Source organism: Hyperoodon ampullatus (assembly GCF_949752795.1).
Source record: "Hyperoodon ampullatus genome assembly, chromosome: X".
Taxonomy (NCBI): domain Eukaryota; kingdom Metazoa; phylum Chordata; class Mammalia; order Artiodactyla; family Ziphiidae; genus Hyperoodon; species Hyperoodon ampullatus.
This window is the reverse complement of record NC_136913.1, coordinates 108,924,071-108,931,262: the sequence shown is the minus strand read 5'-3', so window position 1 is coordinate 108,931,262 and position 7,192 is coordinate 108,924,071.

Sequence of the window (7,192 nt, the reverse complement as noted above, 5' to 3'; positions counted from 1 at the left end):
ATTTGAAGATTATTGTGGCAATAAAATGATTTTTTTGTGTGTGTGTGGTATGTGGGCCTCTCACTGTTGTGGCCTCTCCAGTTGCGGAGCACCGGCTCTGGACGTGCAGGCTCAGCGGCCATGGCTCACGGGCCTAGCCGCTCCGTGGCATGTGGGATCTTCCCGGACCGGGGCACGAACCCGTGTCCCCTGCATCGGCAGGCGGACTCTCAACCACTGCGCCACCAGGGAAGCCCTAAAATGATTTTTTTGAGAAGGTCTAAAAGTGGAAAGCCAAAAGTCTAGCATTTCAAAAATAATCAATTACAGAAAACAATCTAATTTTGTTTGCAATTTCCTTCCATGCTGACATCATAGTATTAGTTTGCAAATAAGAATTTTTTTATATCAATATTGTTTTTATGTTGTTTAAGAACCAGTTATTAGTTAGTCCTCTACATTTTGAAGTGGGTACTATTTCATATATTTCTCATTGATAAGTTTGCTCCTTTAATGTTCTGCCCATGAAACTCAGTCTTATTTGAGCAACAATGATAATGATGTCAGGATAATTATGACAGTGCTGTAGGTTATTTATGTTGCATAACTCTTTTATAATGTTTATAAAATACTTCCAGATTGAATTCCAGAAAAGTACCAATTTATCCTCCATTTCTCCTCACTCTTGCTAACATTACTATTATATATTTAAAAAAATAACCTCTGCCAGGGTGTGGAGAAAAGGGAGCCCTCTTGCACTGTGGATGGGAATGTAAATTGATACAGCCAATATGGAGAACAGTATGAAGGTTCCTTAAAAAACTAAAAATAGAACTACCATATGACCCAGCAATCCCACTACTGGGCATATACCCTGAGAAAACCATAATTCAAAAAGAGTCTCACTGCAGCCCTATTTACAATAGCCAGGACATGGAAGCAACCTAAGTGTCCATTGACAAATGAATGGATAAAGAAGATGTGACACATATATACAATGGAATATTACTCAGTCATAAAAAGAAATGAAATTGAATTCTTTGTAGTGAGGTGGGTGGACCTAGAGTCTGTCATACAGAGTGAAGTAAGTCAGAAAGAGAAAAACAAATACCATATGTTAACACATATATATGGTACCTAAAAAAAAAAAAAGGTTCTGAAGAACCTAGGGGCAGGACAGGAATAAAGACGCAGATGTAGTGAATGGACTTGAGGACATGGGGAGGGGGAAGGGTAAGCTGGGCCGAAGTGAGAGAGTGGCATGGACATATATACACTACCAAATGTAAAATAGCTAGTGGGAAGCAGCTGCATAGCACAGGGAGATCAGCTCGGTGCTTTGTGACCACCTAGAGGTGTCAGATAGGGAGGGTGGGAGGGAGATGAAAGAGCGAGGAGATATGGGGATATATGTATATGTATAGCTGATTCACTTTGTTATAAAGCAGAAACTAACACACCATTGTAAAGCAATTATACTCCAATAAAGATGTTAAAAAATTTTTAATAAAAAATTAAAAAAAGAAAACCTCTGCCAATGCAATAGAGAAAATTGTATTTTATATAAATATTTGCATTTCTTTGATCCTTTGTCATCTTTGTATAGTGGAATATTTTAAGTATGCTGAATAGTCATTTATTTTAGGAATTGCATTTTCCCCTCTCTTGCCCGTTTTTGTCCTATTTTGGATTTTTTTTCTAATTCAGTATAAAACTTTTATTTATAGTAAATGTATTAACTTATTGTCCATCATATGCAATGCAAATTATTTCCTAATTTAGTTCTTTGACTTTATTTTTGTTAATAGTGGGTGTTTAAAACAATTTGCATGTAGTTAAACATATCAACGTTTCACATGTTGATATCCTTCTATCTTCACATCATTTCATTTTAATTATTGTAGCTGAATTTTATTAACTAATGGTAAAATCTGATCATAACTCTACTTTCTGGCTAAATGTACTTATGTTTTCTTGCTTATTGATTCCTTTATCTAAATTATGGCATTGCTTTGCCATTTTTTTTATAGGGAAGAAGGGAGGGAAGAGATTTTTGACTTGAATTTTATTATATGTGTAATTTTGAGGAGAGTTTGTGTAACTACAACGTCCACTCTTACCACTTTTCTCTCAATTTATTTACATCACTTTTTAAATCTATTCCATTATTAAAACTATTTTTAAGGTCATGCAAATATAGGTACTTTACATTTTCAGTTACAATTATTCCAAGATATTTTACATTTATAGTAATGCTGCTATTGTCAATAAAATATATATGTGTGGTAGTTTACTTTCCACTTTTTACACCTTTTAAAAATTGTATTGTCATGCAACTAGGTCTACAGTGTTGTGCTGAGGAAAAGTGTTGATAGTGGCCTTCCATGTCTTGTTCCTAATTTTAATGAAAACTTTTTTTTTTTTTTTTTGCGGTAGGGTGGCCTCTCACTGTTGTGGCCTCTCCCGTTGCGGAGCACAGGCTCTGGACACGCAGGCTCAGCAGCCATGGCTCACGGGCCCAGCTGCTCCGTGACATATGGGATCTTCCCGGACCGGGGCACGAACCTGTGTCCCCTGCATCGGCAGGCGGACTCTCAACCACTATGCCACCAGGGAAGCCCTAATGAAAACATTTTTAACATTTGACCATTATGTACTATATTATATTTGTTATAGTTTTTTAAAAACTGTGTTTTGAGGTAAAATTTACATATCATACAAGTTGCTTATTTCAATTGTATAAGTCAATGCTATTTAGTAAGTTTACTGATTTGTGCAACCAATCACCCCAATCTGATTTTAAAATGTTTCGATCACCCCACAAAGATCCCTCATGTCCATTTTCAGTCATTCACTGAACACTATTCAGCCATGAGAAAAAGGTAATCCTGCCGTTTACAGAAATATGGATTAAATTTTAAATTATAAGGTAGTATATTAAGTGAAACTAGCCAAACTACTATATGATCTCATTTATATTTGGAATCTTAAAAATAGTCCAACTTGTAAAAACAGAAAGTAGAATGGTGGTACTAGGTGGCATTTGGTGGGAAAGATAGGGAGATTCTGTTCAATGAATACGTCTTCAGTTATAAAATTAATAAGCTCCAGGGATCTAATGGTGACCATAGTTAATAATACTGTATTGTGCTGTTGAAATTTGCTGAGAGTAGACCTTAAGCATTCTCATCAGAAAAATTAAAAAGATAAGTACCTGAGGTGATGGATGTGTGAATTAATCAGATTTTGGTAATCATTTCACTAAGTATATTTATATCTAATTGCCGCTTTAAATATATACAATTTTATTTGTCAATTATACCTCCATAAAGCTGGGGGAAAAGAAAGATTGCAACATAGAAACGCTGCCTTGACTTTCCGGCCTGCTAGCCTGCCCTGTGGATTTCGGACTCAAGACTGTGTCATCAGCTCTTCCCTGAATTTCCAGCTTCTCAGCCAGCTCTACAAATTTCAGACTTTCTAGATCCCATAACTGTGTGAACAAAGTCATCAAAATCAATGCCTCACTCCCTCTGTCTCTATATCTGTCTCTGTCTCTCTTATGCATATATATGTGTATTTTTATTTATGATATTTTTGAGTAAACTTGTCTTATTGTTGCCCTTTGGGTGTATTTTTCCGTCTAAATATTTCATATTTAAAAACTTTTTTAATATACTTCTTTATTTTTAAACGTTTTTATTAAGCCATTTTCTCTGCATTCCTGTTATTTTTCTAAGTTTTTAGTTAAATAATCCATTTGTTTCTTTAAAAGTAATTTAATATTTGCTTGATTTTAAACTTAATATATATGTTTAAAATGTATAGAATCCCATTCTCATCCATGTTGAGTTGGCTGCTACTCTTTCAGGCTTTCATTAAGCTCTCTGTATTTATTCTTTCCATGTCTTAAAATTCAACTATTACTGAGTTCTTTGCTGTCATGAGCTATGACCAAACATTAATAATATTTCATATTCTAAATATTTTGTTCACTAAAATTGCACATGAAGAAAAAAATTGGTTTTGAAATATTATTTTGGTCCTAACTCAAATGCCAGTGAAGTGGCATGAAAACTATAGACACGACAAAGAAAATATAGTCAATGTAATTGCCCTCCTCTCATTTACCATCTTTTTCCCCCCCTGGATTTAATTTACTCATCATTTTCACTTTGTTTTTATACCTCACTTACAAACTGTAATAGTTATAAAAGAAATAAAAGACTTACATATTTCCAGGAGCTTTAATTTTGGAGTGTTTGCACACAAATTCCTTTTGACAGTTCTAGAAAACAGTGGAATATTCAACTGATCTAGTTTAGCTTTCTCCTAAAATCTATTAATACCAAATGTCAAAAGATTTAAAGACACTAGGTTGTGTATGCCCTTGGGTATGTAGGGGAGAAAAAAATATTTTACCTCTACATATCTTGTTCTGGGTGGGGCCCTATAACTTTAATAAAAGACCAATAAACAAGAGAAAAACAAACAGAAATTTATTAACGTGTGCATTGTGCATATGCATGGATAACTCAAAGAGGTAGTTAGAACTTGGGTTTGTCTAACAACAAAAGAACAATAAATTTTTAGAGATGTGACAAGACAAAGGAAAAGGACTTTGAGTTTCTAGGGGTAGCAAATTATGGGAAGGCAAGTATATGGGGAAATTAATAGTAGATAAGGGTAGCTTTAGCAAGGTTTGTTACGTAGATTCCTCTGGTATGCTCTCTGGGGCTGATAAGGGTCTAGAGTTGTCTCTAGTGATTAACTTTTGTCCCTCCTGGCAGAGAGGAGAGTGCAGAGACTTTTACAAATTTATGTCCTGGTTTCAGGCAAATAGGAGGAGAGCAGAGAACTTTTCTTCTATCTGCTTCTTCTCAATTGCCTTTGGCTCAAATAATCCTTATGCCAAAGTGGCACATTTCGGGGTGGCATGTTTTGCTACCTTTCACTCATGTCTATCAAAGAGAGTCTGGGTGGCATGGGAGGATCTTATCTTTTAGGAACTGCCTTTCTGATGAAGAATTTTTTTCACCTCCAGATGTAATTCTTCTCTTTGTCATACATGATGCTGTATAGTGTATATGGCATAGGGCTTCTGGGTTTTCTGAGGAAGGATGTAACTCTAGATTGACTTTAAGGCTTCTAGCTTTAAAGCAAATGGGTAGATGGTGATTATACAAATTACAGAAGAAGCAGATTGTGCGAGGAATGTGATGAGTTCAGACTCACACACATTCACGTTTTCAGTTTGAGTTTAATATGGGATGTTCAAGTGGCAATATTGAGTATGCAGCTGAAGTTTGTAGTTCAAGGAAAAAACTTGGAGATGCAGCATTGGGAAAGATTAGCTTATAGGTAGAAATTGAAGCCATGAATATAAAAGATATTTTTCCAGGGAGACAGTGTAGAAGATGTGCAAAATAGTACATGAGGAAAATCCACATTTACTGGTTAGGTGTTATTTAGTAATTCAATTAAAAATAGTTAATATTTATTGAATGCTCATTATGTCCAAATTTTGCTGCTAAGTATTTAACAATGAAAATCTCATTTAATCTTCATAATAATCATACGAGATAGATACTATTATTATTATAATTTTCATTTTACAGGTGAAGAACAGAGGTTAAGTGACTTGACCAAATCACACATTCAGTAAGTGGTACAACCAGGAATTTGACTTAGTCCATGCTCTTGACCATTGTCATATGCTCTTCAAATATTTATTTAACAGCCAAGCACAATACAAGGCAGTTGAAATACAGCAGTGAAAAGGACAGATAATCCTGCTTTCATGGGGCTTACTTCCTTGTGGTGAGAAAAGCCTTAAACTTATAAAACCATAAGTAAAAACATAAGCTAAAATTGTGTTAAGGGCTATAAAGAAATAATTGGAGTAATATGATGATGGGTGTAGAGATGGGGCGAGAGACATTAGATAAGTTATTTGAGGAAGACAGCTTGAAACAGTATTTAATCTGAGACTTGAATAATGAAGCCAGGGAAAGAGCTTTACAGGAATAGAGAACAGCAAGTGAAAAGACCTTGAGATGAGATAGGATGAACAAAGGGAAAAGTGGCATCAGAGGAGACTGGAGCAGGCAGGAGTCAAACCACATAAAGCCTTGCAGGCTGCAGGGAATAGTTTAGACTTTATTCTAAGAATAATGGGAAGGCGATAAGGGGTTTTAAGGAGAGGGGTCATATGACCCAATTTATACATAAAAATAGCACCTTGGTTGCTCTCTGAATAATAGATTGGAGGGAGATAAAAGTGAAAGTAACAGGAAGACCAAGAGGAAGCTATTACAATAGTCCATGCAAGACATGATGGTGCCTCAATTTAAGGTAGTATCAGTGGAGATGAAAGGTAGACATGTTTGAGATATATTCTGGATATAGATACTACAGAACATGCTGATTGATATGGAAGGTAAGAAAAAGGGGGAAATAAGTTATTTGCAGTTTTTGGGTCTGAGCAACTATGAGGATGGTGATTCCATTTACTGAGATGGAGAACATTGGGCAAGGAACATGTTGGTGGCTGGGAGATCAGTAATGTTGTTTTGGCAACAGCTGAATTAGACTTGTCCAACTCAGTGGAGAGGTCAAGTAGAAAGTTGTAAATATGTCTGTAGCTCTGGAGTAAATTCTAGATTACAGTTTTAAATTTAGAAGTCATCAACAGACAAAGTCATGGATAAATAAGGTCACTTAAAAGGAGGAGAGATTTAAAATGAGAAGAGAAGAAGGTACTGAAGTCCCTGGAACTCAAGGTTAGGGTACATCACTGTTTGGGGATTGGATACATAGGAAGAGCTAGCAAAGAAAACCGTAAAGGAGTAACAAGTGCAATAAAAATGCTTGACAATTTAACAACTCTCTTCTTCTTAGGATACACCTCTCTATTGGCTTTAATGACGATGTACATTTCTGGTTTTCCTTCACTGCACAAAGTAAGTGATTGGCTTTCAATACGAAAAGGTGAACTTCTTCTATGATAAGAAGAAGAAAATAGAAATATGAATACTGACACAGATAAGTTTGTAGATTTGGTTGTAAGAAGATGATGCAGTTCTCTTCTGATGACTCTTATGATCTCAGTGAAGCATAAGGTGATGCAATAAACTAAGGGTAGAGATGGAACAGGCTGGGGGAGAGAATCACTGAATACTATCAAGCAGGAATGATATGAGAAGGAGGGTAA